This window comes from Balaenoptera ricei, chromosome 8 (assembly GCF_028023285.1).
Source record: "Balaenoptera ricei isolate mBalRic1 chromosome 8, mBalRic1.hap2, whole genome shotgun sequence".
NCBI lineage: Eukaryota > Metazoa > Chordata > Mammalia > Artiodactyla > Balaenopteridae > Balaenoptera > Balaenoptera ricei.
In genome coordinates, this window is record NC_082646.1 from 45,711,883 (window position 1) to 45,739,402 (window position 27,520).

Below are 27,520 nucleotides of genomic sequence, written 5' to 3' on the forward strand. Positions count from 1 at the left end.
TTTTTCTGGAAGGTTGCCTATCTCCCCTTTATTTGTTTTTCTGGGGTTTTATCTTGTTCCTTTATCTGGTACATAGCCCTCTGCATTTTCACCTTGTCTATCTTTATGTGAATGTGGTTTTTCTTCCACAGGCTGCAGGATTGTAGTTCTTTTTGATTCTGCTGTCTGCCCTCTGGTAGATGAGGCTATCTAAGAGGCTTGTGCAAGTTTCCTGATGGGAGGGACTGGTGGTGGCTACAGCTGGCTGTTGCTTTGGTAGGCAGAGCTCAGTAAAACTTTAAGCCACTTGACTACTGATGGGTGGGGCTGGGTTCCCTCCCTGTTTGCTGTTTGGCCTGAGGCGACCCAACACTGGAGCCTACCCAGGCTCTTTGGTGGGGCTAATGGCAGACTCTGGGAGGGCTTACACCAAGGAGTACTTCCCAGAACTTCTGCTGCCAGTGTCCTTGTCCTCACAGTGACATACAGCCACCCCCGCCTCTGCAGGAGACCCTCCAACACTAGCAGGTAGGTCTGGTTCAGTCTCCTATGGGGTCACTGCTCCTTCTCCTGGGTCCCGATGAGCACACTACTGTGTGTGCCCTCCAAGATGGAGTTTCTGTTTCCCCAAGTCCTGTCGAAATTCTCCAATCAAATCCCACTAGGCTTCAAAGTCTGATTCTCTAGGAATTCCTCCTCCCATTGCCGGACCCCCAGATTAGAAAGCATGATGTGGGGCTCAGAACCTTCACTCCAGTGGGTGGGCTTCTGTGGTATAATTGTTCTCCAGTTTGTGAGTCACCCACTCAGCAGTTATGGGATTTGATTTTATTGTGATTGCACCCCTCCTACCATCTCATTGTGGCTTCTCCTTTGTCTTTGGATTTGGGATATCTTTTTTGGTGAGTTCCAGTGTCTTCCTGTTGATGACTGTTCAGCAGTTAGTTGTGATTCTGGTGTTCTTGCAAGAGGGAGTGAGAGCATGTCCTTCTACTCTGCCATCTTGAACCAATCTCAGTAATTCATATTTCTTGCCTAACTTCTTTGTGTATAGTTTTTCTAACTCATTGTAGACAGAGAGTGTAGAAAGATATAAAGATATCATCGATTTTTTTTTTAAGATTTGCTAAATCAGTATGTGGTACGCATTGACATTGTCCTCTTTAAATATTCTCTGTGATCTTCCATTCGTTGGTTCATTTTTCAAATAAAATAGAGATCCAGAAGTAGAATATTTTTAATGTATTTTTCTGGGTTTATTCTGTGTGTGGATAATAGCATATGACAGTAGAAAATATTGTTGCTGACAGTCATTGGGTAAACCCAAGCAGGGAAAGGGCCAATTGCAGACCTCCACTTTGCTCTGCCTGCATTGTTGGAATGTGCATTTGTAATGTGCACGTTTTTATTTTTAACATTTGCAAAGAAAGTGGAAAAGCTACAAGTCTCTGGGCATGTGGAGTAAAGTAATGACTCTCTATTAAGTGGTCCATTTACCTATAGCCACCCAAGGAAACTCTGTGCTACATAAAATCCCTTCATTCTACTAGATCTTCACATTATTGAATGTCTTTCTGCACTATTCTCTTTTTTAGAGCCCAGGCAATATTACCTATGAAGGTATTATCTAGTAGTCATAAATTGGGGTAACAAAAAGAAAATAAAAGAAAAAAAGAAGAAGAATTCAGAAGAGAAGGAAGAAACTAATATAGAGGCAGACAAAGCTGGTTTTGTAGTACCTGTTCTGATGCTAATCTTGTGACCATGAGCAGGTCAGGAAACCCCATTAATTTAACATAATAATCTGCTTAATAAGGTGTTATGAGAGAATATATGAAATTGTTTAAACATAATATAAAAATGATGAATAAGTTTACTCAGGACATAGCAAAGTAACATAGGTAAATTACTGTCTTAATAATAAAAGCTAAACAAATATTTTTAACCAGTATATTTTGTATTTCCTTTAAAATTGTTAAGTAACTTAAATATTTAGAAATAACCTTGCTCAGTGAATTAGTTCCTTGACCAATTAGTTAAGAAAGTAATTTGTATTTTAATTTAACATATGCTAACTTGTATCTTGTTAAATGAAGGGCTCCAGCAGAATGTTTACCATAGATAAGTATCAATATCTCTCAGAAGCATAGCCATCTCCATTCAGGCTGTTCTCTCCACGAGGACAGTATTATTCACCTTGTAGGTGGCCAATTAGGATTTCTTTACATAAGGAATGAGTCAGTAATCTAAAAAGCATTAACAATAAAAAAGTCTCTTTACTGACAATATCCTGAAAACATTGAAGAGCCACTCCAAATTATTCACAATCCCCACTTTCAATTTTCTCTTTATTCTATACATTTCCTCACTTTTAGCTACATAATAAGCTAATCAAAAGCAAATGAACCATAAAAACTGATTCCAAATATTACTGACCAAAAATTACACTTGGTGACACATAGATTATGACAAATATAGGCAAATATAGATTAGGACAAAATATAGATGTCTATAAGAAAATGGAAAGTCTTTCTTAAGTATATGTGTATTTATGTAAAAGCCTGTAATTTTAACTTTCTAAAGTATGTTTTATCACTTAAAAAGAGTTAAAAGTTTCTATGTTTCATTTAGAAAATGCACCAAATTTTATAACTTTATTTCCAATTATACCAAGCTGCCTGTGTTCAGAGTAAGCCAAATAAAACTTATTGTGGCAAAAAAAAAGATACAGATACAGGTATAGATATCTATCCATGTTATTAGTAAAAGCAAAAGTGTATAGAAACGATTACATATTTGTTAAAAAAAATGTTTAAAGAAGACAATTGAGGTGATACACATAAAATTTATTTAACACTTCAGGAAGTGGACAGTCTGCTTTTGAAGAACTGCAAAAGGGGGCAGAAAGCAGAAAGCTTTTATAGGATAAAGAGTAAAGAACAAAGAAGAGGAAAATAGAAAATATCTGATTGGCTGGAGCCACATAGTCAACCTTGTTTGGGGTGAGAAGGCCCAGAGTTGTCTTGTCATTTGGGGATTGGCTGACTGGATTTGCTGAGCTTCTGGTCAAGTGGAGCATTTTCAGGGACATGAAAGTTATTTAAGTTTCAGTTTGCTGACATGGCACCCCAGGCAGGAGCAGCTCCACCTGGGCCTAGAAATTTATTTCAATATATACTGGGCAACTCTTAAAAATCGGGCCATGCAGAAAATATTCTAGATGAGGACCAATTTAGAATTCTAGAAGTCCCCTGGTGGACAGAAAGAATATGATAAAATTCTTAATCATAGTGTACACAGAAATGTCATTCTTTGTTTTTGCTGTTCATTAGAAGTGATGCTTCATTGTTCTCTCAACTACAATACCCTTTCACCACCTTCTGTCTCAACCTCTTTTAGTTCATTTTAGACTGAACATCCCTCACGGCCCCTCTTAACATTGTAACCATGAAGGTGGAGAGTTTTGATTGGAAGTTTTGCTTGGGAAAGGGAGGTTCTCTTCTGGAAACTGGCACTTTAGCTGGAGAGATGGCCCTCTTGCTCACTTCAATAGTCACATATTCTCATTTGAAACTAGGGCTGTCTCTTAGCAACAACACAACACAGTGAGGTGATAGAAAACATATTATGAGTTAATTAGGCTTATATAGGCCAGCTGGTCACCTAACCAGAATTTATAAAATGAATTTATTGATTTCATGGGTAAAATATGCTGGGATTTAAGCCTATTATTTTCAAATGAATTCTCATAATATTACACATTTTCCTGATGGTGTCTGCTGTATTGGCATCACACTGCCACTCCCTTTTATGATAAAGAGCATGTTAAATTACCAGTACTTACCAAGGGTGGAAAATATATAGTGGAAGCTTATTATTTTTCATAAACCATTAATTTGCTTGTCAGAGTTTTCATTGATCACCTGATAGGAAGCAAATATCTAATGGAGTGGAAGAAAGGAGAGGTGATATTTGAAGAATCAGAAAGAAAGGGCTGTAGAAAAGAAAGCAATATATTTTGTGTGGGGTGAGTTTTAAATGCATAGAATAAATGGAGCAAAGATTTGGCAGAAGTCATCAGATCTCCTGGCTGCAGACTAAATGGCCAACTATACCACGACTTTTCTCTCCATAATTCTGTTACAAGTGACAGCTGTGTTCCTGGTGCAAAAATAAGAACTTAAAGCCACCCACAGAGTTCTCCCCCAAAATAACCCATTTTCAGAAGATCTGAATCTATGCTGGAAGGTTTTTTGGTTTGTTTTTTATTTTTTGTTTTTTAAATGAACACTGAAATCAGTGCGCTTTGACGTGCCAGTGTTTGGAGATATTATAAAATACACATTTCTCCAGACTGTGGGATGGATGGAATCAAATCTTTGGGATTTCTGATAGTATGATATACCCTGTTAGTGATTGTCACCTAAATCCCCTGGTCATTCTAAACTCAGGTGACCAAGGAAAGGTATATCAAAATTTGCGTGTGTCTGTGTGTCTGTGTGGAGGGTGGCAGTGTGGGGAGTCTCTCCTCTGCCCCCTCTGTCAACCCCACAGCTGTTTAATAATCACTGCTGCACATTATATAACTGCCAATCAGGACTTGCTCTTGTTACTTTCCCTCTCTACTATTTATTTCCAATTCTTTTATCTGAACTTAATAGAGTATATGATTGCTTCTGATGGACACAATTATTAGAAAGAGAAGCAGAATTAGTCTACCTGGCATTAAATCTTAAAATGCATAACAGTTTTAAAAAGCTAACATATTAGAGCATCTCAGTGCAATTTATAAATGAATATTTCAATGCCAGATCTTCCACTATTTTTCTGTTCAAATTGAGCAGCTGATACAAGCAGTAAGACTGCCGTCAATAAGACTTTATAAGCAGACTTGGGAAGTCTGATCTGCTTTCCTCAGATAATAGGAAGTTTTGAGGTTGCTATAAGTCCACAGAGTACCTCCTAGTGGATTGGCTGGTGCCAAAAGAACCATGTGTTTAATTGCATGTTTTTTTTAAGGTGGAGTTGCTGGTACAATCCACTAATTATGACTAGCTCCAATATTTCATTTCTCTATTTCAATATTTTCATATTTCATTGCCCTGCTAATCTGGTTTCAAATCTGGGTCCATCCACTAGTTCCTTACACACCCATCTTTCCTTACTCTAGTCCCCTTAACCCCACTCCAACCTATCTGATTTGTTTCTTGACTATCATGTTATGGAATAAGATACTTAATCCCTATAAACTGGTGGCGCAGTGGTTGAGAATCTGCCTGCCAATGCAGGGGGCACGGGTTCGAGCCCTGGTCTGGGAAGATCCCACATGCCGCGGAGCAACTGGGCCCGTGAGCCACAACTACTGAGCCTGCGCGTCTGGAGCCTGTGCTCCGCAACAAGAAAGGCCCACGCACCGCGATGAAGAGTGGCCCCCGCTCGCCGCAACTAGAGAAAGCCCTCGCACAGAAACAAAGACCCAACACAGCAAAAATAAATAAATAAATAAATTTATAAAAATAAAAAAAAAATGGGGATTTTTTAGTACTTGCTTCATTGGGTTGTTGTCAGGTAAAAGATAATGATGCATGTTAGGTACTGTTAAAATTAAATATAAAATGGAGACCAAACTTGAAATTTTCCTGAGCAGACAAAACCATTTAGGCCACATAAGTGAAACTTAATTTAGCTTATTCTGTGAAACAAGTGAAACTTAACCTGGGCCACTTCTTAAAAATGACTCTGATAATCAAAAAAGAAACATAAGTCATCTTCCTAAAAATAGAATAAGATAATCGCTTTTAACCAATCCCCTGCTGTCTAGTAACACGCACTGTAATAACCAATCATTCTGAATGTTAAACAACTTCCTTATTTTCACTTGATAAGCCATTTTGTAACATCATGCCCCTGAGCTTCATATCAATCTTTGAATTTGAAAACTCCTACTTTATGAACTGATTTTTGTGTGCACAATAAACTTTTACTAATTACTACTTCAGTGATCCAGTTGTTTTACTTCTGCTAGTTCTGAAATGTTAACAGTACTTAGCATAGGACACTGCCACTGTAATTACTGCAAACAAATGTTTGCTATTCTTAATATTATTTTTGTCATAGAATTGCATTTTCTGTGCATCTCAATCCTGGTTTTCCCAGCATTTACTTTGCCATCATCTCCACCTATGCTTGTCATAAACCCTCGCTAAGTACAGATCTTACAAAGGTTCCTACCACAGCCCCCTTGAGTTTCTAAATTATCTAGCTGCCTCCTCCCATCTGATTCTGTCTTGGACTTGGTGGAATTCTATGCATAGTCCCACTGTTAAATCTCACTTGTTTCAGAGGGAAATGGTAGTCAATATCCAGATTTTACCTATAAGAAAGGTAAGAAAATATACAGATTTCAAATATAATTTGATGATTAGTGGTCACCATTAACTGGAGTACTTCTCTGTTTTTGAGTTCATATCCTTGTCAGGAAAGCATTTATTTAATCAAAAAATATATTTTGAATGTCTTCTTAGAACTTCAGATTTTATCAGTATGTAATCTTAACTACAAAAAATAAACTGCTTATTTAATTGAAATTCTGCTCAGGAGAGATTTAATGAGCCTAGAACTGTGTTGTCCAGTATGGCAGCCACATATGGTTATTTGAAATTAAATTAAATCAATTAAAATTAAATTAAAACAAAAATCAGTCCTTCAGTCACACTAGCCACATTCAAGTGTAGAGTTGCCACATGTAGGTAGAGGCTACCATATTAAACAATACAGATACAGAATGTTTTCTTCATCAGAGAAAGTTCTATTGGACATTGCTAGTCTAGAGAAATGCAGCTAGTATTCTATTCTAATTTATCTAATGTAGAGACCTCAAAATTCATAGTACAATACAGACATAAGGCCAGATGTAAAGAAAGTAGCCTTCAAGGTGCCTGTGACCTAGCAGCCAGAAAAGACACCCAAATACCTTTTTCTCTAAGTGTTTGTGTATATTTTCTTCATGGGTGAATCAATTTGGTTCAAACCACTGACAAATTCCCTGTCATACTGATGCTCCTTTACTGTGAGGACCCCTACTTATCTGTGTCAACAAGTTTATTCATAGCACAAATTAGAGACCTTGAAAGGGCATCAGTTGTATCTGGAGACTTGTAGTCTGGATCAAAAGAGTTTCTCGTTGTTGGCATTTCATTGCTCAAAATTTTGGCTAAATTGTCAGCTGCAAGAAGAGGTAGAGCAAATCCATCAATAAATTGGAAAACTATTGTCTATTCAACCTAACTATTTAATACAAATTTAGCTGGAGTGAAGTATCTAGTGATCAGCTTAGTTGACCCAGAGAACTTCGGTGATGCATCCCAGGATCAAGGTTGTTATTCAACCAACCCTTAAAGAATAATGGTATATGTCTGCTCTGATTGGTTGGTGTTCTTGCCATACTGGTCATTAAATATCATCATTTAAATGTCACCCTTTCTCAAGAGTCATTTTGTAGAACCCTAAGTTAATTCCTACCTTTACCAGATACCTACATGTTAGAATGTCGATTGGCCTGTTTTGTTTCAGAAGTCTGGTTTACAAAATTGATACTTAGAAAAAAATGAAGATATTCAATAAGGTTTAAACATCTCAAACTTTTCCAAAATAAGATAAAAAACAATCATTCTTTTTTTAGTAATATATAGGAAAATAATGCTAGTAAAACTTAATGGAATTGGAAAAAAATCATACATGGTTTAAAAACTCTAAAGACCATGTAGTTGATTAGTCCTCCCTTTGGAAAACTCTTTTTTATTGCATCCTTTGTTTAAACACTTCTAGTTAGAAAAAAACACAAAAGGAAGTGCACTCTATAAAAAAGTATATTTCCTAATTAAGAAAATAATACATGTTTAATGTACAAATTTCAGAAAACACAGAAACATATGTGGCAGGATAATATATTAAAATGTTAATTTGTATTTTGCTCTTAAAATGTTTTTCCACCCTGTATTCCAAGAGAGCAGTTAGAACTCTTTGTTGTTCCTTACTCAGGAAAGATTTCTGTTACAAAGTTGAAAGCAGAAGTTGTTTGCTGAAAATTTCCTTTCCTGGATTTAGTTTTCAGAAAACCTGAGCTCCTGGGGCAAGCAGTTACTCTTAGGAAACAAGACAGATGAGTGTTTTTAGGAAGAAAGAAGTGCCTACGATGGGACCAAGACTATAAAAGATGATAAAACAAATGCAAGATCTTTGGTTTGAAAGGGATTGGGACATATGACACAATTACTTATAGTACCTGAAGAAAAGGTGGCAAGTCTTAAGGGATTGTGCCTATAAATGAGATGCACTATGGTTTAAAAGTATTCTGAACCCACAGAATAAAACAGAGCTCTAAGATTTCAGGAGACTATGGAGACGCATAAATGGACATCTTACCAAAACCTGATACTAGAAAAGCTTCTCAAATGTTGTATGCCAAATCTTTTACTCCCATCTTTATATACCAAACTCCATAGGATGTTCATGTGACTTGTGGTAGGAGAATGGTGGTTCATAATTGGGGTAAATTTTCTCATCAGCCAAGAATGGGACTTGGAATTAGATTCCGTTGAATTAAAATAAATAATATGATTATTCTTATTTATTTGCATTTGTAGAGTAAAATTCATATGTTCTATATATGTACAGAACAAAATCTAAATCTTAAGATTCATGTGTCTAGTTCTGTTCTAAGACAAAAAATATAATGAAAAGAATTGAAAATGATAGATTTGTATTGTAAAGAGGAGTATAAACTGAAAAGATTAAGTACAGAGTTCCTTTCATAAAGATGCCTCTCTTATAGTTGTGTAATGAGGGAAATGATATATTTGGCAGGACTAATACATTATTTAACTAAGAATCTCTGTCCTTTTTACATATCCATTATTGTCCATTAGTAAATGAAAGCAAATTTGGATCTCAAAGTATGCTCTGAGAACCCAGCTTACATGTCCTTATTTTTATATGTATAACAAGGAGCTACTTAAAGTAAATCTTAAACAGTTACGTTCATTTCTCTGGAATTATTATTACTTGGCTAATTCATAAATTGTTCATCTTAATGTATTTAGAGGAAAAAGTATATAATTCATGCTTTGTTCTTCTTCGTTTTCTGGAAGAAATAACAGTTCTAAACTGGCAAATTCCCAATCCTTCTAATTGCCGTTCCAATTCTGGCAATATTAAAAAGTTCAGTACTTGGTTCAGACATATCATATAAAAAAAATCCATCATGAAATAGATGTATATGTTAGGAGGCTGAGGATGGTTCAGACTGAATAAACAGGAGAGGTCTCATATGCATCCATCTATATCAGTATTTTAAAGCTCAAAGTCTGTATTCTGACTCATCCCACAATGATGAAAGTAAAACCTCTCCTCATCTCCCAACAGAAAAAATAAATATGCATTAGTAACCTGCAAAAAAACATTTTTGTGCCCTCTAAAGTTTACTTTTTCTATTTTAGTACTTAAATAATTTAAAAATGAAAACAGGACTCTGAGCAAAATCAGAACTCCCTCTAGTGCTCAGAGTTGCTTGGCTCCGTAAGAAGGAAAGAAAGAGAGAAAGAAAGAGAGAAAGAAAGAAAGAAAGAAAGAAAGACAGACAGAAAGAAAGAAAGAAAGAAAAAGAAAGGAAGGAAGGAAGGGAAAGAAAGGAAGAGAGAGGGAAAGAAAGAAAGAAAGAAAGGGAAGAAAGAAAGGGAGAAAGAGGGAGGGAGGGAAGGAAGGAAGAAGGAAAGAAAAAGAAAGAACGAAAGAAAGAGAGAGAGAGAAGGAAAGAAAGAGAGAAGGAAAGAAAGAGAGAAAAAAAGGAAAGAAACAGTTTAGAAATGTTTCCTTTCCTTCTGACAAGACAACTAGCTTAGTTTCCCTATTTGGCTCTATAACGCAAGCGTGTGGGGAGACCCTGGCAATTACTGACTGACTAGGAGGCTCCCAGGCAGGCTATCCCATGACCTTGAGCCAAGAGCACCAAAATGCCAATCATGGCTGTTGGAAACAACTTCCCTTCTCTCTGTGCGTCTTGATGCAAAGGGAAAAAGGGCGTATTTGTTCCATTCCAAAGAGCAAGCATTAATGTTATGCAGCTGACAGGAATTACCTTCCTTCTTGAGATTTTGAGTTCCCTTGTAGCATATGTTGTTCATTTAAACACAGCTGATTTCACACGTTACAATTATACAATAAGCATATATGCTTATAGCACCGCCCCATAACTCCTGAGTTAGAGGAACAAACCCGTCTTCCCTTTGTCTCTTTTCTGCTGTGTTCTGAGCCTATTCTCAAGGCATTGCCACTTTTTTTTTAAAGGAAACTCCAATTTAGACTTGTCAGCTTGTCAAAGCCACAGTGGTGTTGTGACTTGTCAGTGCTCTCTATGAGGGGAGACAAAGCAGAGAAATTAATAAAAATCACCCACAAGGAAATCTATGCAGATGTATTCATCTTGAGCCAAATGCTGCTGCTGGGTTCCCTAGGAGTTGAGTGTGAATTGCATGAGGGGTGGGCAAAGTGGGAGACTTTTGAAGGTAAACTGATTATTGATGGACTAGTCCCCCCCTCAGATTTTTGGCTGTGGTTTTCCTTGGTTCATTATCAGGGGCATCTCTCTGGTATTTTCCCCCACAGTTGTTCCTTTGTTTCGATGCAAGAAGATGTTAATTTTCACGTCTCTAGGTTCTTAACATCAGCGTGACATATGGTATTAGATATTGACACTTTACTTGGATTTGCTATGATGCTTCCTTTCTGAACCATATGTTTTAAGAGTTTGGTTATTTATGTACTGGTGAAAATTTTGTTATGCCTGATTTTTATTTTTTAAAATCATTTTAAAAATCTTTAGTCAGACAATTCTAGTTTCTCTAGTGTATAAGAATATAGATTTATGTTATTACTTATTAGCAAAAATGCTGTAGTAAGCACTAGACAATATCAAGTCACACAAAAACTAGTCAGCCCACAGAAAGCAGGGCAAGAGAGGTTTCTGGAATATCTGTGGCTTGACAAAGAATAATTTTGAATTATTAAGACTGGCAAATGATTTCACTTCCAGTGAGCATTAATCTTTTCCCAGGAAAGTTAACAGGATGATAAGTGTGAGTTGGTATTCTTGGTGACCATCTAAATATTTCTAGAAAGTCTAAAATTTGCTCTGAAGTGCCCTGAGTAATCTGCCTTCCTAAACCTTTCCATGCCTGGGAAGTAGAATTCAGATTGATGTGATAAGTTTCTCCAAATGAAGTAGGGTCATATTAATAAATATTCGTGATAGAGAAAAGGAGCCAAATAAACATAGATTGAAGGCTGAAGGGGAATTGTTGAAAAAAAGAAAAAAGAAATTCTCCTCACTTTCCCTCCAGTGTGTAAGCATAGGGTTGTTGAGAGGATTAAATGAGATAAAGAGCTTAGTACAATGACTGGCACATGACAAATGTGCCATAAATATTATCCAGAATATTAGAATGTTAATGTATATCCTTATTCCCTTTTGTACTTTCTCAATTTGGAACCAGTTATACAAAATAAGCAGGATGGGGGGAAATGTCAGCTTTATTTCTAATAAGGTAAAAGGTGAATATGCAGCTTTGACCTAAAGGCAAAAGGGCTTGCTAGCACTTTCCCTAGGTCCTCTGTAAGAGTATACTGTGAAAGCACATTCAAGGAATGTTTGAGTGTAGAGAGCAGATCTTACCCAAGAATGCTGTCTCATTCTGGTCTGGGGCAGATAGGAAAAGAATAAAGAGAATGAATCCCCAGGGACTGCCACAGTTTAATAAAATAACTCAGGAACATGGACCAATGCATTTCACTCACTAATTTGCTGGAGTGTAACTGTAGACAAAGTTCCTCCATGTAGAAATACCAGACTGAAGGGAAATAAAGTCACTCCCTAACACTAACTATTGTTATTTATTATTATTATCACTACTACAAATTTACAGTGGCCTTTACTTGCTTGTTCAGCTAAAGACTTAGAAGTAAATAAAGTAAAATACATGAACTCAAGGAGTTTAGTAGAAACTGTCCTTGGAAGCAAGGAGGATCAAACACTCTTGTTGCATATGTTATTTCATTTTTCACACCACTTGCAAACAAACTCTGTCCTGCTTGTTGCCTTCCTAATATACTCCCCAGCTGCCTGCTGCCAAAATTCATTGTCCAGCAGGGATTGGTCCTCACCAATGTGAGTGAGTTCCCAGAGCAAAACAAAGTGAACCTTGCTTAACACTGGGGAGACCTTAAAGTTGATGTGTAGAGAAATGGTCCTGTGTTTTTATAGCAGGGAAAAGAAATTCTTGCCATTGACCACTTTTTATGTGTGGATATTAAATTCTACCACAGCAGTAGAAGGATAGGGAGAATTGTTGGTAGGAGTAGGAAAAACCACACTGTTCTTTTCAGTCATTGACACACAAGGAGAGTTAGTTTCTACTGAAACTTAAGAATAGGAGTTTAAATAAAGTATTTAGAGTAATTTGGTTTAAATGAGGAAAAGAAATGTGTAGAGTGCAGGATACTCCAATAAAGTAAGAGAACTACAGCAAGAAGGCAATAAGCTGACACTAGGGTTTGTGGTAGGAAGGAAGTAGTAGGACAAGAAATGCTAAAATAGATGGAACACTAACAATGGAAGGTGAATATGTTTAGAGTGTGATCAAAGGAAACAAGAATAAATTGACCTAGCATTTATTCATTCATTCATTATTTTGGTAAAATACAGAGGATACAATTTACCGTTGTTACAATTTTACAGTATACAATTCAGTGGAATTTAGTACATTCACAATATTGTGAACTATTGCAACTATGTAGCTCCAAAACAGTTTATTCACTGCAGAAGAAAACTCCATATCTACTAAACAGTCACTTCCATTCCCTCCTCCCCCAAAAGCCTCTGGCAACCACTAATCTATTTTCAGCTTCTATGAATTTGCTTATTCTGGATAATTCATATGAATGGATGTTATAGGTTGAATTGTTTCCCCCAAAATATATGTTGAAGTCCTAACCCCTATTATCTCAAAATGTAAACCTCTTTGGAAATAGGTTTGTTGCTGATATAATTAGTTAAGACGAAGTCATACTATAATAGACTGGACTCTTAACCCAATATGACTGCTGTCCTTATAAGAAGAGAAGAGACACAGATGTACAAGGAGAGGATGCCATGATACCACAGAAACAGAGACTGAAGGGCTGCAGCTGCAAGTCAGGGAATGCCAAGAAGAGCAAGCAAATCAACAGAAGTTGCAAGATGCACAGGAATCTCCCTTACAGGTTTCAGAGGGAGCATGGTCTTCTCAATATTTTGATCTCAGACTTTTAGACACCAAAACTGTGAAACAAAACATTTTTGTTGTTTTAAGCCATCCAGTTTGTGGTACTTCGTTATGGCAGCCTTAGGACACCCATACAATATATCTTATAATATGTGGTTTTTGTGTCTGGCTTCTTTTAGTTAGTGTAATGTTTTCAAGTTTCATCCATGATGTTGCATGTATTAGTATTTAATTATTTTATATGGCCCATTAGTATTCTGTCATATGGATATACCACATTTTGTTTATCGATTCACTAGTTGATGGACTAATCTGACTTTTAAAAAGTACTCTTTAAATTGCAAACATGTAATAACTAATTAATATAAAAGACATATGATAAGATATAAAAAATCTTAGATTTAAAAATCAGTGCACATAAAACTAAATTCTAGCCCCACTAACTAGAATTGTTTTGAAGTAATTTCATCATTTAATACTCTATATTTTATTATCGCAATGGAAAAAATACTTGCCATGCTTCCAGAACTGTTTTTAAATGCGTCATCTTCATACTTGTCCTTAAGTCTAATGGTTCTTAAACACAGACCCACCCTAAATGTCTGAGTTAGAAACCATTCCTAGCTGTTCACTCTATATGGAGCTCTATCCTGGCACTCACCACAGTGTATTATATATAATTGCTTGTTTATTCCTGTCTCTTCCCTTTAGACTCTGAGAGTAAGTGCTTTGTCTCATTCAGTTTTGTATACTTGGCACTTAGTGAGTTCTCAGTAATTATTTCCTGGTTGAGTGAATAAATAAATGAATTAGCCCCCTCTGCTCTTCCCCATTGGGAAAAATATCATTCTATCATTTTGCTGAGCATAGCATCACTTGGCAGCAGTACTAAATATTAGACCCACACTAGCCTACGAAGGATTAATGGTCAACTTCAGTAATTAAGTGAGCCATGCTCACTTACTAGTATTTATGACTACAGGAGCACATGCCCAATTAGCTTCAATTCTGAGTTTTCCCTTTGTACACTCATATCTCTGATTCAGTCTTTTTATTTTTATATTAAGGTCAAATATGTTTAGCTTCAAATACACACTTGCTTTTGGAAATTACTTTTCCCCAGATTGCCACATTTTAAATAAATAGTGAATTAATCATCAAAATAACACACAACTTCCTTGGGAAAGCCAATGATTTCCTAGAAATTCAGTATCAAATTTGAAAAATAAACCCAATAATAAAGGCTGTTAAGTCCATGGGGCTATGATGAGTTCAATATAATACGTTCAACATTCATCGAAAACCTAAATCTTTCCAAGGCACAGGGATAGACCCTGTGTGAGATAAAAGGACAGATAGGACATGATTTTAATGCCTAGAATTCTAGACAAAATAGACATCTACAGAATCAATCACAAGCTAAGATAGAATAGGCAGAATACCGTATATGTCTGGCTAGCACAGAGGTATAAACAATGTATCCTGAAGGACCCAGAGGAAAGAAGTTTTAATTCTTAGTAAAGAAAAAACAGAAGGTAAAGCTTCACAAAGTAATAGTTATTTGAGCTGAACTACTTTGAAAAAAACCTGACAAAAGTAAATTTTATTAAATGTTTGCCATGTTCCCAATTCTCAGCTAAGAATCTTATATACTTTAACTCATTTATTTAATCCTTATAATCATGCTTGGAGATAAGATTATCATCACCATTTTGCAAATGAAAAAAGCAGAGGTTCAGATAAACTAAGTAAATTTGTCTAAAGTCACATAGTTGTACAAGGCATAACCAGAATTTAGATCTGAGTGAAATTTATAATAAATTTCAAATTCTAGATTTATTTCTGTGTTAGCCTATAGTTCTTTGGATTGACCCAATAATAGAGTTACCCCAACTCCCATTTCTCTAGAACACTTAACAACCGTCTCATTGAGAGATAGAAGTATAATATATGATCACCGTGCTTTTAATGAACACCAGTGAGTGAGAACAAAAAGCATCCTCTGAAATCTCCCAAACATGCTGCCTGCCCAGTATCATCTGGCAAGTGATATTGGTTTAAGCATATGCTCTTCTTACACAATATACTTTGAATTTCCTTCACCTCTCATTCCCAACTTGAGAATACATTTTGGCAAAAATCAAATAAAAAATAGCCTATATATGTATGTGGGCATGTGTATGTGTATATTCTTTTCTGTGATTCAATATGCAATAATTTAACATCAACTCTTCATTTTGAACAATGGCTATAGTCTTAACTGAGGCTCCAAGACCAATATTACATTCAGAGTCAAACCTGGTGTCAGAAGAGGGAAATTTAGCCTTCAATTTCTGGTTTTCTCCAGCCGACAGTCTGTGGAAGACATTTATCTAGGGAAAGGAAGAAATAACTCAGAATAAGTTTTGTAAATCCTGACTTCCAAACTGAAGGTGTTTTACCACTTACTTCTAGATTCTTTGAAAGGAATGACAGAATAGAATCTTTTTTCAGTTGACAAGCATTCTAAAATACTAAAAATATATGTTTAAGTACAGAAGGAAATTGCAAGTCACAACTATTTTATAAGAACTATAACAACTTTTAATACAACAACTTTTAGTAGTAGTTCAACATTATGAATTGTTGAAGCCTCTTTTCTGGGGAAATAAAAACAAATATCTGTCTCCTTTGATAAAGTCTTTTATCAGTGACCAGTAACTACAGTATAATTTCTCCCCATATGGTGTGGTCTGTAGAAATATTGCCAAATCTCTCTTCTGTGACCAAGACAGACATCACTAATCAACCCTGGCACACTTTCTGGGGATGCCCATCACTAAGAATCATCTTCATTAAACCAGATGTGTGTGTGTGTGTGTGTGTAATACAAAAGCACTTTATCATGATCTCCTTATGTATGCCCTTTCTCCTAAAGGTCAGGAACAGTGAACTTTACTATTTTTAATGTAGGCTTTGCTTATGGATTCTGTGTTTTCCAAAGCGATTTACTAAGATACCTTCACAGTATGGATTCTACTGCATTCAAAATATATTCTGCTCATACCTAATGTTTAAGAACATTATGATATACAAAAGAAAGATTATATATGTATATCAGAGCTAATGTGAGTGATCAAAAGTATTTCAGAAAACAAGTACTGGTAAAAAGATATTTTTGAATAATAATAAATCGTATATTCAATGGGACAACATCTCTCAGTTATAAATTCAGAATGCACACATTGTCTAATTATATATTTAATATTCTTGAGGACACTTTTAAAATTTTAAGAGAATATTCACTAGTCAGCCATGTTTCCAAAGTTTTCACACTTTTCAGAAACAATACAGCATAGAAGAGAACGATATTCGGTGTTACATAGCAAGCCTCTTCGATTGATGGAATTAAATTCAGTAAAATATTTTTAGAGTAGAACTTTTAAATTATAATGCAGTTTCATTGTTAGTGGTGATTACTGTGCATTATAGAAGTGGGAAAAAATGAAGAAGAATTAACTAACAGTCCAAACAAATGTAGGTGAAGAAACCCTAACTTGTGTTACTATTGTATTTCCTCCAAGTAGCTACACTAGCTATCAAGTTCAGTGTTTAATATATTCCACTCTCTTCCAGAAATATATCTCCTTTACAATGGATTTGGAAATAGAGGTTTATGTAATCACTAGATATTTAAAGATTTTGTAGGGATGGTCATTTTTTAAATGTATGCTAGCAGTGAAAACTTCAGCTAAAGATGGAATCTGTCATATTCTAGTGTTTAGATAAATCATTCAAGCTTCTTCCCTACCACTGGGAAATGTTAGAAAATAACATTTGTTTGTGAAATAAATTAGTTGCTGTAAAATGTTGAGTATGAAATGAAAATGTACAATTGAGCTAATTTCCACATAGAAACAAAAACAAAGAAATAGCTCAATAGTGTTATTAATAGTATTAATAATATTTTAGATTAGATTTGTGTAAGACATCCCCAAGAGAGAGTAAGTGTTCCTCTATCTGTGGCCCCAAAGTACCTTGTATTTATTTGTGTCATAGTACATACTATGTACTATTTATAGACCATTCTGGAAATCAGGCACTGAATTAATCATTTATTACAGCTTTTTTAATATCTACTTTGTATACATCAAACTGCCCATGTACAAAGAATACACTTTGATAAGTATTCACCCATGAAACAAACACCACAATCAAGATAATATGAATACATCTATCACACCCAAAATTTCCTTATGTCTCTTTTTACTTCTTCCATTACTTCCTTTCCCTTGCCTATCCAGAAGCAAACACTGCTCTGATTTTTATCTTTAGTTTAATTTGTAAGTTCTAGAATTGTATATGAATGAAATCATATAACATACTGTCTTCCTCGTCTGGCTTATTTCATTCAGGATGCTTGTTATGAGATTCAAAGTTGTGGTTGCATGTATCAATAGCCAGTTATTTTTTAGGGCTGAGTAATATTTCTTTTAATGGTTATGTCACAATTTGTATATCTTTTCATCTGTTTGTGGATATCTGTGTTGTTTCCAAAGAAAGCTTCTATGAATATTCATGAAAAATATTGATATGAGTATATTTTCTCATTTCTTTTGAGTAAATACTTAGATGTGGAATGGACAGGTCATATGGAGGACATATGTTTAAGTTTTTAAGAATTTCAAGCTTTTTTCCAAAATGACCTTACCATTTTACATTTCTACCAACAGTCTATGAAAATTCCAGTTCCTCCACATGTTTACTAACACTTGATATAGTCAGGGTTTTTTTTGCTTCTTTTGTCACTCTAGCAGGAATATAGTAGTATCTCCTTGTGGTTTTAGTTTTCATTTTGCTAATGACTACTATGGTTGAGTAAATTTTCATACATTTATTTCTCATTCTTATACCTTATTAAGTGGAGTGTCCATTTTTTAATTGGCATCTTTGTCTTATTATTGAGTTATAAGTGTTCTTTATATATTCCAGACACAAGTCCTTGGGCAGATATGTTTTGCAAATCATATAAAAATAAAAGCACAGGAAAGCAAATGCCTTTTTTCATAGTAGTACCAAAAGAAAAATCTCCATTATGATTTCAGCTCTGGGTGCAAAATACCTAAGGTATTTTTGAAAGGTATTATCCTAAGCTGAGTTTTATTATATCCAACAATCTCTCAGAGTCTTTTCCTCAGTGAGCACAGATAACAATGAGGAACTTCATAATAAAGGGAAATACTGCCCACAGTACCAATGGCATTTGAGCTTTTCTGGTGGTTGGTAAAATATACTTTTATATTGTGAATGTGAAAATAATGCCTAGTTTTGTTGTATTCTGAAAACTAAAGTCAACATATAGATTGGTAGTTTTGGCTCTAACTTGTAAAGGACTTTGAAGTCATCGCTCCCGTTCTTACACGAAAAGACATGACAAACTGAAAATCACTGACTTTTCTTGGAACCATCAGAAAGTTGAGTTTGCAGGGCAAACCAACACCCCAAAATCTGGAGAAACAGACAAATACAGAGAGTCATAGCTGAGATCCATTTCACTGGAGGAGAAAACACTACAGTCACAAACCAATAAGTACACTTAAATTGTGATTTTGATAAGTTGGTGAAGGCTGAGTGTGGACTACCTTGAAAGTGAAAAACTACTCAGGGTGACAATCTTAGGAGACTCCTACAAGTTCTGGGATTTTACCTCAATAAACCCTACAAGGCGGTCATGGAAAAGAGTCTAAAAGAAGATTTTATGACTCTGGCAGGTAGAGGAAAAGAGAGAAAAATAGAAATTACTCAATTGGAACAGCAAAAAGAAAAAAAAATGAGAACAGTTTAAGGGACCCCTGGAATAACATCAAGTGTACCAACATTGGCATTGTAGGGGCCCCAGAAGGAGAAGAGAGAGAGAAAGGTGTTGAAAATCTACTTGATAAAATTACGACTGAAAACTTCCCAAACATGAATAAGGAAACATATCCAGATACAGGAAGACAAAGGGTTTCAAACAAGATGAATCCAAACAGACCCCCACCAAGAAATATCATAATTAGAATAACAAATTTTAAGAGAGAACTCTAAAGGCAACAAGAGAAAAACAGAGTCACATACAAGGGAACCCCATAGAGCCATCAGCTGATTGTTCTGCAGAAACTCTGCAGACAAGAAGGGAGTGGCATGTTATACTTAAAGTGGTGAAAGGGAAAAACATACAACCAAAGATACTCTACAGACCAAGGTTAGCATTTAGAATTGAAGGAGACATATAGAACTTCTCAGAAAAGTAAAAACTAAAAACGTTCATCAATACTAAGCTGACAATAAAAGAAGTATTAGAGGGTTTTCTAAAGAAACTAGAAAATACATAAATAACTTAACCTTCTACAAAAAGGAGTTAGAAAAAGAACAAGGCCCGAAGTTAGAAGAAGAAAGGAAATAATAAATATCAGAGGGAAAATAAATAAAATAGAGACCCCCCCCCCAAAAAAAATTAGAAAAGATCAGTGAAACCAAGAGATTTTTTTCTTAAAGATAAAAAAAAGAGATAAGCCCTTAGCCAGCCTCATTAAGAAAACAAAAGAGGGGGGGACCTTCAAGATGGCAGAGGAGAAAGATGTGGAGATCACCTTCCTCTCCAAAAATACATCAAAAATACAACTACATGTGGAATAACTCCTACAGAACCCCGACTGAACACTGGCAGAAGACCTCAGATTTTCCAAAAGGGTGTTGGTGCTCCAGCCAGGTGTCAGGCCAGAGCCTCTGAGGTGGGAGAGCCAAGGTCAGGATATTAGACCACCAGAGACCTCCTGGCCCCATGTAATATCAATCAGCAAGAGCTCTCTCAGAGATCTCCATCTCAACGATAACACCCAGCTCCACTAAATGATGAGTAAACTCCAGTGCTGGACACCCCATGCCAAAAAACTAGCAAGACAGGAACACAACCCACCCATTAGCAGAGAGCCTGCCTAAAATCATACTAAGTTCATAGACACCCCAAAACCCACCACCAAACGTGCTCCTGCCCATCAGAAAGACAAAATCAAGCCTCATCCACAAGAACACCCGCACCAGTACCATCCACCAGGAAACCTACACAACCCACTGAAACAACCTTACTCACTGAGGACAAACACCAAAACAAAAAGAACAACGAACTTGCAGCCTGCAAAAAGGAGAATGCAAACACAGTAAGTTAAGCAAAATGAGAAGACAGAGAAATACACAGCAGATGAAGGAGCAATTTAAAAACCCACCAGGCCAAACAAATGGGGAGGAAATAGGCAGTCTACCTGAAAAAGAATTCAGAGTAATGAGAAAAAAGTTGATCCAAAATTTTGGAAATAGAGTGGAGAAAATACAAGAAACATTTAACAAGAAACTAGACAAACTAAAGAGCAAACAAACAATGATGAACAACACAATAAATGAAATTAAAAATTCTCTAGAAGGAATCAATAGCAGAGTAACCGAGGCAGAAGAATGGATAAGTGACCTGGAAGATAAAATAGTGGAAATAACTACCACAGAGCAGAATAAAGAAAAAAGAATGAAAAGAATTCAGGACAGTCTCAGAGACATCTGGGACAACATTAAATGTAACAACATTCGAATTATAGGGGACCCAGAAGAAGAAGAGAAAAAGAAAAGGACTGAGAAAATATTTGAAGAGATTATAGTTGAAAACTTCCCTAATATGAGAAAGGAAATAGTCAATCAAGTCCAGGAAGCACAGAGAGTCCCATACAGGATAAATCCAAAGAGAAACACGCCAAGATGCATATTAATCAAACTATCAAAAATTAAACACAAAGAAAAATTATTAAAAGCAGCAAGGGAAAAGCAACAAATAACATACAAGGAAATCACCACAAGGTTATTAACAGTTGATCTTTCAACAGAAAATCTGCAAGCCAGAAGGGAGTGGAAGGACATAGTTAAAGTGATGAAAGAGAAAAATCTACAACCAAGATTACTCTATCCAACAAAGATCTCATTCAGATTTGATGGAGAAATAAAAACGCTTACAGACAAGCAAAAGCTAAGAGAATTCAGCACCACCAAACCAGCTTTACAACAAATGCAAAAGGAACTTCTCTAGGCAGGAAACACAAGAGAAGGAAAAGACCTACAATAACAAACCCAAAACAATCAAGAAAATGGTAATAGGAACACACATATTGATAATTACCTTAAATGCAAGTCAATTAAATGCTCCAACCAAAAGATATAGACTGGCTGAATGGATATAGAAACAAAATCTGTATATATGCTATCTACAAGAGACCCACTTCAGACCTAGGGACACATACAGACTGAAAGTGAGGGGATGGAAAAAGATATTCCATGCAAATGGAAATCAAAAGAAACCTGCAGTAGGAATTCTCATATCTGAAAAAATAGACTTTAAAATACAGACTATTACAAGAGACAAAGGACACTACATAATGATCAAGGGATCAATCCAAGAAGAAGATATAACAATTGTAAATATTTATGCACCCAACATAGGAGCACCTCAATACATAAGGCAAATGTTAACAGCCATAAAAGGAGAAATCAACAGTAACACAATAATAGTAGGGTACTTTAACACCCCACTTCTTTCACCAATGGACAGATCAATCAAAATGAAAATAAATAAGGAGACACAAGCTTTAAATGACACATTAAACTAGATGGACTTAATTGATATTTATAGGACAGCCCATCCAAAAACAACAGAATACACTTTCCTCTCAAGTGCTCATGGAATATTCTCCAGGATAGATCATATCTTGGGTCACAAAGCAAGCCTTGGTAAATTTAAGAAAATTGAAGTTGTATCAAGTATCTTTTCCAACCACAATCTTAAGAGACTGGATATCAATTACAGGAAAAAAACTGTAAAAAATACAAACACATGGAAGCTAAACAATACACTACTAAATAACCAAGAGATCACTGAGGAAATCAAACAGGAAATCAATAAACACCTAGAAACAAATGACAATGAAAACACAACCGTCCAAACCCTATGGGATGCAGCAAAAGCAGTTCTAAGAAAGAAGTTTATAGCAATACAATCCTACCTCAAAAAACAAGAAACATCTCAAATAAACAACCTAAACTTACATGTAAGCAATTAGAGAAAGAACCAAAAGAACACAAAGTTAAGAGAAAGAAAGAAATAATAAAGAACAGATCAGGAATAAATGAAAAAGAAATGAAAGAAACAATAGAAAAGATCAATAAAACTTAAAGCTCATTCTTTGAGAAGATAAACAAAATTGATCAATCATTAGCCAGACTCATCAAGAAAAAAAGGGAGAAGGCTAAAATCAACAAAAATAGAAATGAAAAAGAAGAAGTAACAACTGATACTGCAGAAATACAAAGATCATGAGAGACCACTACAAGCAACTATATGCCAATAAAATGGAGAACCTGGAAGAAATGGACAAATTCTTGAAAAAGAACAATCTTCTGAGACTGAACCAAGAAGAAATACAAAATATAAACAGACTTACCACAAGCACTGAAATTGAAACTGTGATTACAAATCTTTCAACAAACAAAAGCCCAATCAGATGGCTTCACAGGCGAATTCTTTCAAACATTTAGAAAAGAGCAAACATCTATCCCTCTCAAACTCTTCCAAAATATAGCACAGGGAGGAACACTCCCAAACTAATTCTATGAGGCCACCATCACCCTGATACCAAAATCAGACACAGATGTCACAAAAAAAGAAAATTACAGGCAAATATCACTGATGAATATAAATGCAAAAATCCTCAACAAAATACTAGCAAACAAAATCCAAGAGCACATTAAAAGGATGGTACACCATGATCAAGTGGGTTTTATCCCAGGAATGCAAAGATTCTTCAATATATGCAAATCAATCAATGTGATACACCATATTAACAAACTCAAGGATAAAAACCATATGATAATCTCAACAGATGCAGAAAAAGCTTTTGACAGAATTCAACACCCATTTATGAAAAAAACTCTCCAGAAAGTGGGCATAGAGGGAACTTACGTCAACATAATAAAGTCCATATATGACAAACCCACTGCCAACATCGTTCTCAATGATGAAATACTGAAACCATTTCCACTAAGATCAGGAACAAGACAAGGTTGCCCACTCTCACTACTATTACTCAACATAGTTTTGGAAGTTTTAGCCACAGCAATCAGAGAAGAAAAAGAAATAAAAGGAATCCAAATCAGAACAGAAGTAAAACTGTTGGTGTTTGCAGATGACATGAAAATATAGAGAGAGAATCCTAAAGATGCTATACCAGAAAACTACTAGAGCTAATCAATGAATTTGGTAAAGTAGCAGGATACAAAATTAATGCAGAGAAATCTCTTGCATTCCTATACATTAATGACGAAAAATCTGAAAGAGAAATTAAGGAAACACTCACATTTACCATTGCAACGAAAAGAATAAAATACCTAGGAATAAACCTAGTTAAGGAGACAAAAGCCCTGTATGCAGAAAACTATAAGACACTGTTGAAAGAAATTAAAGATGATACAAAGAGATGGAGAGACATACGATGTTCTTGTATTTGAAGAATCAACATTGTGAAAATGACTATACTACCCAAAGTAATCTAATGATTCAGTGCAATCCCTATCAAACTACCACTGGCATTTTCACAGAACTAGAACAAAAAATTTCACAATTTGTATGGAAACACAGAAGACCATGAATAGCCAAAGCAATCTTGAGAACGAAAAACAGAGCTGGAGGAATCAGGCTCCCTGACTTCAGACTATACTACAAACCTACAGTAATCAAGACAGTATGGCACTGGTACAATAAAAGAAATATAGATCAATGGAACAGGATAGAGAGCCCAGAGATAAACCCACGCACATATGGTCACCTGATTTTTCATAAAGGAGGCAAGAATACACAATGGAGAAAAGACAGCCTCTTCAATAAGTGGTGCCAAGAAAACTGGACAGCTACATTTAGAAGAATGAAATTAGAACACTCCTTAACACCATACACAAAAATAAACTCAAAATGGATTAAAGACCTAAATGTAAGGCCAGACACTATCCAACTCTTAGAGGAAAGCATAGGCAGAACACTCTATGCCATAAATCACAGCAGGATCCTTTTTGACCCACCTCCTAGAGAAATCAAAATAAAAACAAAAATAAACAAATGGGACCTAATGAAATTTAAAAGCTTTTGCACAGCAAAGGAAAATATAAACAAGATCAAAAGACAACCCTCAGAATGGGAGGAAATATTTGCAAATGAAGCAACTGACAAAGGATTAATCTCTAAAATTTTCAAGCATCTCATGCAGCTCAATATCAAAAAAACAAACAATCCAATCCAAAAATGGGCAGAAGACCTAAATAGACATTTCTCCAAAGAAGATATACAGATTGCCAACAAACACAGGGAAGGATGCTCAACATCACTAATCATTAGGGAAATGCATATCAAAACTACAATGAGGTATCATCTCACACCAGTCAGAATGGCCATCATCAAAAAATCTACAAACAATAAATGCTGGAGAGGTTGTGGAGAAAAGGGAACCCTCTTGCACTGTTGGTGGCAATGTAAATTGATACAGCCACTATGGAGAACAGTATGGAGGTTCCTTAAAAAACAAAAAATAGAACTACCATACAACCCAGCAATCCCACTACTGGGCATATACCCTGAGAAAACCATAATTCAAAAAGAGTCATGTACCACAATGTTCATTGCATCTCTATTTACAATAGCCAGGACATGGAAGCAACCCAAGTGTCCATTGACAGATGAATGGATAAAGAAGATGTGGCACATATAGAATGGAATATTACTCAGCCATAAAAAGAAACGAAATTGAGTTATTTGTAGTGAGATGGATGGAGCTAGAGTCTGTCATACAGAGTGAAGTAAGTCAGAAAGAGAAAAACAAATACCGTATGCTAACACATATATATGGAATCTAAAAAAAAAAAAAAAATGTTCTGAAGAACTTAGGGGCAGGACAGGAATAAAGTCGCAGATGTAGAGAATGGACTTGAGGACACGGGGAGGGGTAAGGGTAAGCTGGGATAAAATGAGAGAGTGGCATGGACATATATACACTACCAAATGTAAAATAGATAGCTAGTGGGAAGCAGCCACATAGCACAGGGAGATCAGCTCCGTCCTTTGTGAGCACCTAGAGAGGTGGGATATGGAGGGTGGTAGGGAGATGCAAGAGGGAGGAGATACGGGGATATATGTATATGTATAACTGATTCACTTTGTTATAAAGCAGAAACTAACACACCATTGTAAAGCAATCGTACTGCAATAAAGTTGTTAAAAAAAAATTGGCCAAAGTCCTGAATAGGCATTTTTCTCAAAAAGACATACAGGTGGCCAATAGGCACATGAAAAGGTGCAGAAAATTGCTAATCATCAGGGAAATGTAAACCAAAACCCAATGAGGTGTCAACTCACACCTGTCAGAGTGGCTATAGTAAAAAAGAGTACAAATAACAAATGTTGGTGAGGAAGTGGAGAAAAGGAGACCTCCTACACTGTTGGTGGTAATGTAAATTAGTGCAGCCACTATGGGAAATCGTATGGGAGATTCCTCAAAAACTAAAAATAGAACTACCATATGATCCAGCAATTTCATTCCTGGGTATACACCTGAAGAAAACAATAACATTTATTATTATCTAATTCAAAACTATATATGCACCTCAGTGTTCATAGCGTCATTATTTAAAATAGTCAAGATACGGAAACATCAAGTGTCCATCAACAGATGTATGGATAAAGGAGGTGTGGTATGTGTGTGTGTACATATATATATATATATAAAATGGAATTTGCTCAGCCATAAAAATGAATGAAATTTTGTCATTTGCAAAAGCATGGTTGGACCTGGTGGGCATTATGCTTAGTGAAATAAGTCAGACAGAGAAAGATATTTAACATATGTTATCACTTATATGTGGAATCTAAAATATGAAACAAATGAATGAATGTAAGAAAACAGAAACAAACTTACAGATATAGAAAGCAAACTAGTAATTATCAGTGGAGAGAAGTAAGGGGGAGGGGCAAAGATAAGGGTATTAGATTAAGAAGTACTAACTACTATGTATAAAATTAGCTATAAGGATATATTGTACTGCAAAGGAATATAGTCAATATTTTATAATAACTTTAAGTGAAGTATAATCTATAAAAATATTGGATCACCTTGTTTTGCTGAAACTAATTTATCATTTTAAGTCAAGAGTACTTCAATTTAAAAAAAAAATCAGGGGGAAAAACACAAGGATATGGTTCAAGATTTCATTGAAAGAAATGAGGTAATGTATATTTAAAGCTAACTGTAAAATAATATCTAAATATAATTCTCTCATTTGAGACAGTTTCACTGAAAAAAAAAAAAAAAACAGAGAAGGAGAAAAAGAGGTGACAAATAATGACCAAACATGGTAGATATTAATATAATCAAAATCAACTTAAATGTAGGTCGTCTAAACACACAAATTAAAAATTAAACTGACAGAGTGGATTATAAAAACAAGCCCCAACTACGTGTCGTGTACGAAGACCCACTTTAAATATAAATTCAGGTTAAAAATAAAGGTGAGGAGGAAAATATAACCTGTTAACATTAATCAAAAGTAAACTAAAGCGGCAATATTAATTTCATACAGAAGAGTTTCAGAACAAGAAAAAAAGAGTGGCATTATATATATATATAATGATGAAGGGGTCAATTTTCTACACACACAAAAAAAGCCTAAATATGCATGCACCTAACAAGAGAGTGAAAATATTTGAGATAAGAGCTGGTAGAACTGCAAGAAGAAATAGGAAAATTCACTATTACAGTTGGAGAATTAAACACCCGTCTTTCAGTAATTGATAGGTAAAATAGACTAAAAATAAGTAAAGATCCTGTGACCTGACCAGCACAATCAACTTGATCTAATTGATATTTATGGAATATTCCATTACAACAGAAGCACTGACTTTCTTCTCAAACTCAAATGAAACATTCACCAAAATAGAACACATTCTGTACCATGAAACACACCTTGACAAATTAAAAAATCAAAATCACACAAAGTATGTTCTCAAAGCACAACAGAATTAAACTAGAAATCATTAATAGAGAAATATCTCAAAAATATCCAAATACTTGAAGATTAAACAACACACTTTTAAATAACATTGGCTAAAGAAGTCTCAAAAGAAATTTTTT